This window comes from Cupressus sempervirens, chromosome 10, assembly GCF_028749045.1.
Source record: "Cupressus sempervirens isolate cs-2001-9-10 chromosome 10, ASM2874904v1, whole genome shotgun sequence".
Taxonomy (NCBI): domain Eukaryota; kingdom Viridiplantae; phylum Streptophyta; class Pinopsida; order Cupressales; family Cupressaceae; genus Cupressus; species Cupressus sempervirens.
Window position 1 is genome coordinate 884,153,006 of NC_143127.1, and position 14,254 is coordinate 884,167,259.

The window sequence follows — 14,254 nt, forward strand, 5'->3', positions numbered from 1 at the left end:
GGATGATGAAAAGAAAATAATATAACTGCTGGATATTTCATGGACAACATCATGGAGAAGCTAAGAGGCAAATCTAGTCCACGTCCATCACTAAACAACAAAAAACAAATCTGTGCACCTAAGAAAATAGAAAAAAAAAATTCAATCAACTCTTTTAACAAAAATATAATCGCCGACTTTAAAACAAGATGTTAAAGTTTAGTGACTTCTTTACCCAATATTGGACTTTCATTTCTATGGCTTTCCCACATTTCACAGGAAGTGAAATCATAAATTATTCCAATATGAAAAGGGTAAAAAGCATGTTAGCAGAACATGTGTAATAAGCCAACATAATAAATGATCCCTCAACTTATAAATGCATTAAATTTTGACACCTATAGTTAATGACCAAAATTAAAGGATACAACTACCATTTGCAATATTAGAACTTTATATTTATTGGTGGCAATGCTAAAATAACTCCCATAACATGCAGTTTATTTTGTTAGGTGTGAGGTCCAGTCACGTGAACGAGCTACTCCTTTGAAAGAGGACCCATACATTTACATGTCTTTCATACTTGAGATTCTATTGAAACTTGAAAGCTATTTAAGTAGTGACTTTTCAGCATAAGCTGACTTTCTATTATGCATATAACATTGATTTTTTTTAATACTGTCAGCATTTATAAACCTAATGAACTCTTCAGAACCTCATTTAATGTATTTGGAGATAGTGTTCTTACAAAATCTGATACTCACAAGCACTTTATCTTCAAATTGTTGATCAACCATAAAACTAGACCAGTGAGCACTTGTTTAAAGTGGAGTTGAAATTTTTAATTTCTTTAATTATAATCAACTTAGCTTTATTAATTAGGAAGTTATTCATCTTTAATTTCTTTCATTAAAGATGACAACTCATAGTTAACTAAACTCATCACTCATAATACGGGCAGAATAAAACATGAATTAGAGATGACTTTGCCTTGACTTCCAAGTGGGTCCGAAAGCAGTGTAGTGTTCCATCACTGCCATCGAGACTTACAGGAGGTTCTCTCCATGAGTATCAAACCGAACTTGTCATATACTGACATGTGGAGATTGTGCCATGGGAATCTTCAGTTCTTTGAGGAAGATTTCCACCTCAAAGAGATAGATATGCCTCATTTGAAGCTACAGAACTACCAACACGGTTATGAAGAAAATATCCATGCTGACATTCATCTGGAACCCTAATATAGTCCTTCAAAAGTGTAACATCCGAATTTCCCGGGTCTAATTTATCATTCAACTTACTCAAGGAATACAGTTACTTCTTCATTTCATACGAGGGCAGTTACATCATTCATGTTCAAGTGAAGAAGATTTACCGTTAAAGTCAATTAAACAAAAATTTCTTAACTAAATGCTTGAAATAACTTTTAATGAAATTACTTCAGAAATTGAAATCACATACCTCGAAAAACTGAGACTGAAAATCATCTAAGTATGCTTCTGCAACCACTCGGGTTAGTCCACAAATACACTATAACAATTTCTCAAATCGACTGCTATCTCAAAATCATTTAATGATTACAACTATAATTTAAATTAGGGCATCACATCTCATCTTACCAATTAGGGCATCAATCACCATCGGTTTATTTAGGGCTTCTGATACCGCTTTACCACTTAGGGCTTCCGCGACCACGGAATTCGATTAGGGCATCCGCGACGACAGATTCTATCTAGGGTATTCCATGACGACAGATTCAATTTAGGGCTTCAGCAACCACAGATTCAACTAGGGCTTTCGATACCACGGATTCAGTTAGGGCTTCCAATACCACTATATCAATTAAGGGTCCAACTGTCACACAACCAATTAGGGCTTTTGGATTTCTTTTCCTTCGATTGCTTATCTGTGACAGTTTCTCAAGATTAGATAAATACTTATACTCAGTATTCGTTTATATGAAAGTAAAATGATGATAACAATGAAATACTTCAATTAAATCTTACCTCATCATAATAAGAATGATAATACCTGCTTCTGATAAACGATTGAATGCGTAGCTTACTTCTGTCTGACTCATATCCGACATCTTGAGTGAGGTGAAACATTGTCAGGGGCTTTACCACCCAACCTTGGACCAAATATTTTCCCCACACGATCTCAATCGAGAAAGGCCCTCCCTACCCGGAATTGACAGGGAACATCTTACCATCCACCAAACTTCAAGATATAAACACGCCATATGACTTGGCAACAGATGATCATCATAACAAGAATATGCATGAGCTATTGATTAAATTCTTTTAAAATGGTAAATATTAAAATGTCTTCAATTGATACTGATTCATATTAATGATGAATCATTTTTCTTACCTCATCACCCATCATCTTGGTTTCACAGCCAGGTGAGTTCCAGGTATTCAGGTTTCTTAGATCAGACAACTCTCTTTCATTTATTCAAAAAGATTACATACAACTATTATTTCATATTCTAAGATTATGTTTTTAAGAGATCTCAAAATATCAACAATCTTGTATTTCTTTTTAACAGGTTCATCTACACCTACTCACCATAAATAGGCTGTTAGGCCAGTGACTCCTTGATGCCTAAACAATTAACTTTTACTAATATGTCTTGTACCTCTTTCACCTTATTCCGGCTCTTAGCCCGGAAAATTTCCTTGGTACTATGTTTTGATATTCAATTCAGATTTAAACAATATTCCATACTGTATATTATCTTTTATCGAGATAGAAAGTCATTCAAAGAAGATCTACAAAATAATACATATTCAGATATTATGGTGAAAACAATCCTATAACTAGATCAATGCTATGGTAGTTGTTTTAAACTTGAATATGTATAAATTTGGAATGACTGCAGTCAACTTTATCTAATACTTCCATTAAAAATAAAGTAGAAAGGCTGAATAGAAAACATATGGCTTCATACCTTCAATAATAATGTAAAAATATGTCAACTTGGCATAAGTTTAAACTTATGACCGACTCAGCATCATGTTAAAGTTAAGAAGAGAAACATTACTGGACTCAATGCCTCCTTCAAATTCTACGGATAGCAACTATTTATGGATGCAAGGACGTTTTTAATTTGGATGCAAAGACATATAAACACTGATTGCAAGGACATTTAAATTTTGAATGCGAAGACCATTTAACTCTCTGAATACAAAGATGTGTATATTCTAATGCTTCCGTAACAAAAAAAGGTATTAAGGAAAGCGTCGGATATCTCTCAGAGCACCCAATGCAATGCCAAACAAGAGTGTGACCTACGGCTTGGAAATAACCTGTTCACCTACAGCACATTGGCTAAGCCCCGTCCTTTCTCTCATAGCAAAAATTATATGTCGGGATTCACAGAAGTAGGTTAAAGATGCTTGCAAAAATTCGAATGCATAATAGGTAGATACTCAACCATATGGAAAGTGTACACCCTGTATCCCCCTCATGGAATTCGAGAGGCACCTTATAAACAAACCTGACCATGGCTCTTAAAAGTTGAAACCGAAACTTCTTGACTTCCACACATCATCAAGAAAACTATACGCTTTCCAAACTTTAATTCAATGTAAATCAATTAAAAACAAGAGCATAATATAGAAGATTATAATCGTTTCAAATTTCCAAGTTTCAAATTTCCAAGCATGCCTCTACGTCTTCCTACAGTTACAAGATTCATTACGAATTCCCAAAAGTCCAAATGAATATAAATACTATTAAAAATGCCAAATAATAATCGGTTGAAATAACGAAGAGAATAGAATTAGAAAATTAAAAATTTGAAGATTATAATAATATAATTATTATAATCCGAACATTATTATAAAATACAATTTTTAAATTATTAAATGATAATGGTGCCAAATTATTGGATATTATTTAAATGAACATTTATAAACAATTATTAAAAGTACTATGACAAAAGATAAATTAAAACCCTTTAAGATACGTTTTATATTTTAATTCAATCATTTTATCTAAATTATTTATTAAATAACTCATGCAATTCCATGGGTGTATCTTGTTTCAAATCGCTAGGTCCTTTATCCGTCTGCCAGTGATGGTGATGCCCTCCCTAATTCTTTTCTGACAATGCTTCCACCCCTTCGACATGCTCCCTGCAAGGAATTTCTCCGTAATTAAATTATAAATTATAAATAATCATATAAGTTAACCTTTCATCTTAGTTCCATAAATTTGCGATTAACGATCAACTAATATGTCATCATAACAACTAACTATCTTACCATTTCGCTAGATTATATCAAATTAAACTCCAACTGACTTCATGTGAACCTCAACGGCTATATTTCAAGCTAGGTCAAAAATTGGGATGTAACAAAAAGTTATAGAATTCATAACAAAACATAAAATACCACCAAAAAAGTTGGATCGAGCGGGAAGGGAGGGCTCTACAACTTGACCTACCAGAGAGCCCTCTTTATTGCCCGGCCATTAATGGCCTCTGCTTTGCCTGGAAGTGCAAGGACAAAGCACTTAAGACATTTATTACTGACGGCCTTCCCCCCTCACAAGCATGTTTCTAACCTGGTGTGTTCAAATCTCACCCATCTTGTTCCTACAAACCGTCAATTTGAGCCCCATGGAGAGCAAACAGAAGGAGCTGAATCGCAGAGTAATGGCAGTCGGCCCAAGTCTTTCAAACAGGCTCTAGAAGGAACGAGAACCCTGACCACAGATGCCAAGTTCCTCAGGGGAGAACCAGAACCCGCCACTCAACCAAAAGTGGAAGGAGATAGAGGTAACAGCTGTATTCAAGCTTAAGGAGAGAAAATTCCTTCAAATTCTGCAAGATGGTAAAGAAACGGTGAAGAAGAAGGAATTCGCTCGTGGATATACTGAAGTGAAGGACATAGATGAGTTCAATATCGCGCTTGCTCAGTTTATACAGAAGCTTAAGGAGGAAGGCAACTGGAAGAAGCAGGCACAAGAAAGGGATGTTCCAGCCAACCTCTTAATGCCCTCTCCCATGCATTTTACCACTTCTAGTTCCAGCAGCAAGCAATAAGTTCCTTTTTTTATCATGATATTATAATGTATTGATGTAAAACTCTCCGTGGACAGTCAAAATGACTGATTTTTTGTATTGTGGGTGGGTGATAGTTTTATGTTGTAGCAGTGCCGGTTAGATAATAACATACTTTAAACAATTTTGATGTTATTTTCTTGATATGCAATAGTGTGTGTGTGTGTGTGTGTGTATATATACACTTTTGTATGATATCTGCCTTGCACTTAAAGCATATATATATACTGTTATATTATTTCTGCCTTGCACTTAAAGCATATATATATATATATATATATATATATATATATACTGTTGTATAATTTCTGCCTTGCACTTAAAGCAGATATTGCAATTACAAGACTCGGACACAATTAAATTTCAATGACTGATGCACCAGGCCATCTCCAACTAGGCCAAAAGAACTTTGGCCGAATTTGACAAAAGAATTAGCTTCTCTAAACAAGCTCTTTGGACTGCAAATGAAGCTTAATTTCTCTTCTATTTTAGCCTTTTATACAACCAAAACTCAAGCATGACTCAGAGATTCTCATTAAGACTCAGAGAACCTACTGAACCTGAAGAGCCAATCTGTTTCAGTTGATTTGAATCACTTGTCACTCAGAATCTCAAATACTTGAGAATCTTGTTATAATTATAAAAGATATTACTTTTATCTATTGTTTTTTCAATATTGCACTTGGATTCAATTTTTAAATATAGGATTTGCAACCAATTGATCTATTACAAGAGATAAATAGGAATCCCATCAAATCATTTGATCACTTCTTGATCATTCATGAACATTTATTATCTGTATTTCTTTTCTGGAAGGCTTTGCAATCTTGTGTAAATAAGGAAAAAATTTAGCATAATTGTGGATCCTGTTGTGAGGTTTTCACACCATCACTCCATTGCAAATGCGGAACCCCTCCTTTCCTAAGCTGCAGAAGTAAGCACTCTCTAGGGTCTTAGATAGCAAGAGTCTCCAAGTTCCAGGCCATAGCAAGAGGTTGTTAGACCAAAATTAAGTCAAGTCCTTGATTTTGGGTTTGGCAAGTGCTTAATAAGGCAAAAATCTGCTAGGAATGATGGAGTTACAATCAGTTAAGAGGAACGTGATCACAATCATCAGGCAGTGGCAGAATCTGCCCCTTGCCTAGGATTTTGTCCTGGCAACCATGAGATGTCAGCCCTATCAATTGAAGGCTATTTGGTATATTGTTGAAGTATAGTGGAAGTTGAGTGAAGTCTTGGAGGTTTTGCAGTGAATAGAAGATGACAAGGGGGCGAGGTTAATGAAGTAGGGATAATGAAATACTTGGGTAGGGTGAAGTCCGCCCCCTACCCAGGATTTTATCCTCCTCATGGTCAGATTTCCGCCCTAGTAATAGGCATCATACAAAGTTTCTTGAAGAGTATAATGAGGATAAGAGGCGAATGGTTATATTTTGATGCTTGTCAATGAGAGTTGAGAGCAAGCTAAAGACAGGAGAATAAAGTAAGATGGCATGATGAAATCTGACGGGAGTTGAAGTTTTATTTGATTATCCTCGTGCATGTCAGATTTCCACCAAATTGGAAGGACAAATCCTCATTCACCCTGAATTCCACCATGTCTCTTAGGCTTGAATCTTAGGATCTCTACCCCAATTTTCGAAATGATTGAACAAAAGAGTTAAAGGAAATTGATCAAATTTAGAGGGTAGTGTGTATTGGCGAAGATTTGCATTAGATGAGAAAAATCCTCAAAGGGTGGGGGATTCCACCACCCCAAGAGGAACTTGTCCTCTCAATGATGTAGTTTCCTCTCTCGAAGTGGGACACAAACAATAAAATCTTCCAACTACCTTGATCCCCACCCAACTTAAGAAGCATTCCTCAAAAATAACAAATATCCTCCAGTGATAAAATGAGAAAGAATCCACCCAAGTAGCTTGGTGAATCAAACTTAGGAGGTGATTTAGGATGGCTAAGCAGGTTTTAATAAGCAACATAAAGTTGGTGGAAAATCCAGAAACATGAGGAAAATCCTCTGACATGGAAAACTTCCACCCCATTTGGAGACTTGACCAAAGCATTAAGAAGCAGAGGTGTTGTTACAAAATGATTAAGCATTTCAGAATCATTTTCTTTCCCAATAAGGTCCGCCCTAAAGCACCTGGAGAACAGACTGATTCAATTAATTTTATTGGCCAATTAGTTGTTCAGGCTGGCCTCCTAGATGATTTTACCTCTTGGCCTCCCTAACCGCCTATATAAGGAAAGTAACTGAAATCATTTTTAACACCAATTCAAGACAATGTTATCTCTGCATAAGAGCAAGCGATTAATCTTTATCAAGTGTGGAGTGACACAAAGATTGGCAAATCTGGGTGTAATATATATGAAATTGTTCTTTCTCCAGATTTAGAGGGCCAATTCATTTCAGATCTTATCGATCCCGGGGTTGGAGAAAGTCAATCAAAAAAAGTTGAATCTTTAGCTAACATAATCATATCTGAAATCACCTCCTTGTCTTGATAATGATGTGATTTTATTCTAATGAAAAGTTTTAGATTCATGTTTGCCTATCATTTCATTAACGTAACACAATTCCTTTCTTTGTTGTGGAAACTGAATTTCAAAGAAGCTAGGAGAAGTTCAAGACCCCAAGAGTGCAAGCAAGTTCTGTAAGGTGATAACTCAACTTCAGGGCTTCAATGGGCTGCTACAGGAAGACAAGACTTTCAGCTATGAAAAAGGTTCAACATCAAAGCCATCGAAGGAAAAGTCATGTAGAGATCAAGGTGGAATCCAGCCTTGCATTGAAAGAGTCTAACCACATAAAGACAACATCAAGATATTTGAAGACGAGGATCAAGATCACAAGTGCAATCAAATGCAAACCAAGTTTACTAGCTCAAGTTCAACTAAGTTCGAGTCAAAGCCATGAGAAAATCTGAAAGATGAAGCAATTTGGGAATATACGCCTTCACGATCGTTCACAAGAAGCTGATATTTTTGAAAGAGTTAATCAAAGTTAGAAATGCTGAGTATCAAGAGATGTTTTCTCTTCATCAAAGGATTAAATAGATATACAGGATAAGGATGATGAGGTGGCACCTAGTTGTCTTCATCGATCAGAAAATTCCAGATTGAAGCACATTCAATCACATCATGCCAAGTGTCCTATCTTCTCATTGGCTATTAAAGTATTGTTATTTTCTTATGGCCCATGAGTTAGTGCCTTAATGTAATTGGTTGATATTATGGCAACCCTAAATAGGGTTTGTAGGTATAAATCTTGGCCCTTCATCGTAATTGAACATCTATAAAAGGCCAAGGCCTTCTCATTTGTAACAGCTAGCAGTGGAGTAAGAAGCTAGAGAGCTAGTAGGAGGTTAGATTAGAGTATATTATCTAAGGGAGAGACTTGGTCAAATTGTTGTTATAATGCTATCATAGTGATTGATGTTCCATTGTTGGTTCTTCATGGTGAATTACTTAATGTTGCTTTAAAGTGTTGCTTGGTTTCTTCAATCCTCACTTGGATTAGATGTCATTTTATGTTGAAATAGTTTAACTGGATGAAAGAAATTGTGGATGTTTACTTGTTGACCCAATATAAATTAGGCAACTAGCCTCTTGTTGATTGTAAGTGTGCCTAGTGTAGCTAGCTAATAATTGAAAGCACTTACCTTTGACTAATATTCAATCTTTAGTTAGCATCCACTTGTTGGGATTGAAGAGAAGGTATTGATGTGAAAACAATTCGAGTATTCCTTAGAAGCTTGCATTAAGTGGATGGAGTCGTTGATAAAGCTAAGTATAGTAGAGTCCAAGTCATCCATGATTCCCTGCATTAATAGTTAGAAGTAGAAATAGGAGTTAAGCTTAAGTTTTAACTTGAAGTGGAAATTGGAAGATCAAACATATTTTCATTGCATATTGCGAAGCCAAATCTTTAGAAGTGCAAGCAGTTGATATCCATTGAATGCATAGCTAAGGCCCCTGAGTGATTACCAACAAATCACATTATTTCACTGAGCGAGTGTCCACAAAATAGGAACCTTAAAAACATTTCATGATCTTACTTTCCAAACTTAGCATGAGAGATGACCTTATTCAAGAGAGGATTGAGTGGTTGGTGTTTCATTACAGAACATTGAATATTTGATTCTACATGTTGTAGCAGAACAAAACTCACATCAACAGAACGATATGCTTCTCAATCCCAACCTGAATCTAGATTAACGATTCACATTTTGAATTTTCAGTGCTGTGGATTTTGTTTGATCATAATGTTCATCTTCTGATCTTTCATAATTGCAATTGCCCCTCAGAAATCAGCTAGATCTATGCTTTGTTCAAGAAAAGTTATAAAACACTACAAACTACTTCAATTTAGATTATGAGAGAATAAATTAAAAAAATTATCCCAAAATGAGAAATCTGAATCTGCAGCCTTCTCAAACTACTACCAAATTGGTAGCATCATGAGATCTCGACGTCCTTAACCACTCAATAGGTGGGTTGCATGCTCCTGCTCCTGTTTTTCATTTTCCATTAAAATAATAACAAGTACATGCATGTAAGAGTTGGACCCCATAAAATATGCAAACATATGATTTACCTTGACTTGTAAGAGTAGTACTTCAAATATAATGCAAAACTTTAATTGATCTAATTTTCAATCACTCATACTCCAAAATGTAGGTAAATTATCCCCTGATAAGATAGAAACAGCAATTTTGGGCTTGAAAATAGATAAAAAATCATGTCAAGAAGATAACTGCTGCTATTACACTGCCATATTTTTTCTTTGAGACTGGTTTGTTCAGTGTGTTGCTATGCTGAATGCCTCTGCATTTGACTGCGTATCATGTTCTGGGTGTCTGTTGGATTCATCTTAGGGTAAAATGGCTGTATTCACACATCAATAACAGTCTGCCTCATTGCATTGAGAAGGCATTCTTTAATTTATTTAGTTATGATAAAATGCCTCTGTTCTCCCTGATCTAATCCACAAATCATCCATACGAAGACCATAATACCATTAACAGTAACTAGAGTTGGCAATTTAGTAAATAAAGTTTTTCACATACCAGATGCAAACAAATGGGGACCTAAGGCAGCATCTGGGCAGATCAAACTGACCTACTGCTACCAACTTCACCTGCTATTCAGAAAAACCATTGAGGATGTCAGTCTAGATGAGACTCCCATCTCTTCGCCTGCATTTGAATGATGGCATCTTAAAGGCAGTCATAAATGTTATTGGGGTGTACAAAACATGCACCAAGCCCAAAGAAAATAACTACTCAGTAGTCTGCATTTGTGTAGAATCTTCTAAAAGGGCATCCTGTAATGTCCCATTTTTGCCAGCATTGGAGTTTGAGAGATTAGCCCATTATTGTGATCCTCATAGGCTAATTATTGTGAATTGAGGGTTTTCTAAAATAGTGACTTGGCTTGGGAGGGTCTTGTCTTCTCCATATCAGTAAGCTACAACTTGGTCTTCATTTGGCTCAGATTGAACTTCATTTGGGCTTAGATTTGTGTACATATTATTTGTGGTAATTCAAGTGTTGATTAAGATGGACTCTATCTATTTTTGGAAAGTGCATTTGGTCAAATGGAGAAGCAATAGGTGTGGCTCCTATTTCAGAGGACATTTAAATGATGAGTATTTTGGGAGTTATTATATTTTTAGTGGCCAAATTATTATTAAATTATTAAATGGTTTATTAAGAAGATATAAATTAACTTTATAACTTCACTTAAGTTGAGGGTGTTAAAACTAGAGTCCAGAAAACTATGAAATAATCAGCAATACTAAAGAGATAAAACTGGAACAAAGAACACCAGAAATATCCTGGGAAAACCCTTTGAGAATGAAGGGAAAAACCCAACCACACAACACAAAATAACTTTATTAATAATGAAATGTTCAAGTGTACAATGCTTGTCACATGATGCAAATATATAACAATAGAAGAGACTTTTCATATTCTAACCGAAGGTCTCTTGAGTTTCTGATAACTCCTATAATTAAATATGACTCTTCGAATATTCATGCCTCAATGCATGTGAATGACACATGTCATTTACATTTATAATATTACAAATTAAACTTTAAGTGTCCTTTTCAGCTGAAGATGACAATAACTATAATGACGTTCATATTTTCAGAGATAAAGATCTCTATCGCAGCTACTATCTTCAACACTCCCTCTTAGCCAGAGAGAGATCTTTAGCACACAAAACTACAACCAAAATGTTAATGATAAAATCTTACAATATATTCTGTAAGATTCATGAAAACCTGTAACAATCACATTCATGGAATCACTCAACATGGAACTCTGTAACGATTAATCACATTCATGGAATCACTCAACATGAAAACCTGTAACAACCAATCATATTCATGGAATAACTCAACATGAAAAATTTGCAAGACTCACAGCTAAGCCTTTGTTCACAAACTCTCTCAACGTGAACTGTCATGGAATCTCTCAATATGACATCAACTCCCATCACGGAATCTCTCAACATGATGACATCATGGACTCTCTCAACATGATGTTCACTATCGCATAGTGAAAGAGTTATCATAGCTGATCTTACAATTTCATTGTTGATTTCACATGAATGGAAATAGACATAACAAAACAAAACTTAGTTCCATTTAAGTCAAATTATACAAATACCACAAGCTTCACAAGCATAAATGAGAATGATGGAAATTTCATAAGCACTCCCTCTTAATTATGAAGCCTCCCTCTGGAGCTATATAATCCTTATCTTGTTGCAGCCTGCAACCAAGAGAGAGTAAGATCAATCTAAAGTATATTATTTCCAGTAATAAAAATAAATTCTACAAGAGTAATACTAATCTCTATGATGATGTCAAACAACATCCATTCAATAATCATTGTAGTCCTCTTGTTACAAACTAGGTGACACTTCATCATAAATCTTCCTCCCTCCATTACTGACAACTTTCACAACTTTAGGAAGAATAAGAATTATTACACAACATTCACTAGTAAACAAATCAATTCTAAATAGTATTTTGGTTCCTATCTGTATATAATTTTCATCTCATGAAAAATATACACAATAGATATAGAAGAATAATACTTATCTCTGGATGAACCAAAATTGTTTCCACATCCACTAATCATAATTTGCATGAGATCTGGTTAACACCATCTTTGTCAGCGATGAGTCTCAACAATATCCAATGATGTTGCTTGCTCCCTCTCAAACTTTCGTTGTAGATGACCATCATTATCTCCAATGTGTCCAGCAGAGCTCATTTCAGTCCATCTCAATAGACATCGCCCTTGATAGGAAAGACAGTAGAAGAAATCATAGAATTTGCAAATGAAACTTCAACATCCTTATTCCTGACCACATCCCTCGCGACAAACATACCCAACTTCAATTGAGAATTTCGATCACACTTCATTCAGTAAACTACAAAACTGAACACACATAATAATACTATGATCATGGCTAGAAGATGCCCAAAATTTCTTGAAATAGAAACCGATTCAAGAAAATCATCCATGCAATTGTGCTCTACCACTAGAATATAATAAAAGTCAAGAGATGCAAGAATGAACATATAACTGGTGTTGAAGGACGTCATCAATCATATTATGATTATTGCCAATTATTAAAAACCTTTCATACGGAAATAAGAATATAGAAGGTTGTCCATGATAAGCGTTGAGTAGTAATTTTTATGAATGAATATGTAACTAGCAGGAATCTATCCACTAGAGGAAGATGTGCGGGTCCCAGATTAAATTGCCAATGACGTGTAATATATCCTACAGAAATATTAAGACAAACAAAAAATCTCCATACAAATATTGCATCAATATTTGATATTGAATAATCTTTATAAAAACCAGAATGCTGATCTCCCTATGCCGGCACAAAAACAACTAGGACTCTTTCCTCGCATCCTTCCACTATCTCTTGCACTCTAATCTGGGCCCCTGTTTCATGACGAATTTGAGATATTATACTACCTCCTTTTCCTATAACGCCTCCAGCCTTTGCCTCAGAGCACAAAATCTTAAAAGATATATCTCCCTTTTCTGCCTCCGAAGCCTGAAATCGCTTCGCACGATGCCCATTGTCCTTTGCTCCCATTAATTGCCGCACGGGCTTCAATCCGAAAACCCTAAATAAATTTTCCCGCTTCCTATTACAAGTGCAATAATCAGGTCTGTGCAAGTTTGGGATATGCAAAGTCTCCATATTCACATGAAAAGCGGATATCACAAGCTCAATAATAAAACATGGCAAAAGAAATCACGACATATTACATATTATACACGAGAAAATCTCTTACTATGCCAAGACAGGCAACTTGGCAAAAGATGAGAATGCTCATTATATATATAATAAAGAAATCTTCTACAACCAAGAAAGATAAATATTCATAAATATTAATGCCAGTACTAGAAACAGATCAATATTTAATGGTCTAGAGAAAACTTATCTCAGTGATAACATGAATCTCTGTAAAGTTCTGATGTTTGGAGATTTGACCACCCTCTAAACATGTGATTAAAAACTATCTGAGCATGGTCTTCCAAGATTGAAGATACACATTCTTCCATGTTGCCAAGAAATTTTTGATATAAACAAATCCAGCATGCATTGATAATCATGAAGCCCAGAAAATAGAGCATGGATCACACACAGAAAAAATAAAATAGATCATGACCAAGATTCCCTGATGCTGATTATCAAAAGAACTAGGCTGTGATACTATGTTGAAACTAGAGCCCAGAAAACTATGAAATAATCAGCAATACTAAAGAGATAAAATTGGAACAAAGAACACCAGAAATATCCTAGGAAAACCCTTCAAGAATGAAGGGAAAAACCCAGCCACACAACACAAAATAACTTTATTAATAATGAAATGTTCAAGTGTACAATGCTTATCGCATGATGCAAATATATAACAATAGAAGAGACTTTTCATATTCTAACCAAAGGTCTCTTGAGTTTCTCATAACTCCTATAATTAAATATGACTCTTCGAATATTCATGCCTCAATGCATGTGAATGACACGTCATTTACATTTATAATATTACAAATTAAACTTTAAGTGTCCTTTTCAGCTGAAGATGACAATAACAGTAATAACGTTCATATTTTCAGAGATAAAGATCTCTATCGCAGCTACTATCTTCAACAGAGGGTT

General features: G+C 35.2%; 1 protein-coding gene across 1 annotated transcript in view; it reads right to left on the minus strand.

Moving 5' to 3' along the window:
• LOC149536815 (Chaperone DnaJ-domain superfamily protein) overlaps positions 1-14,254 on the minus strand; it is a 96,319-nt gene that overhangs the window by 41,768 nt on the left and 40,297 nt on the right. The window lies entirely within an intron of this gene.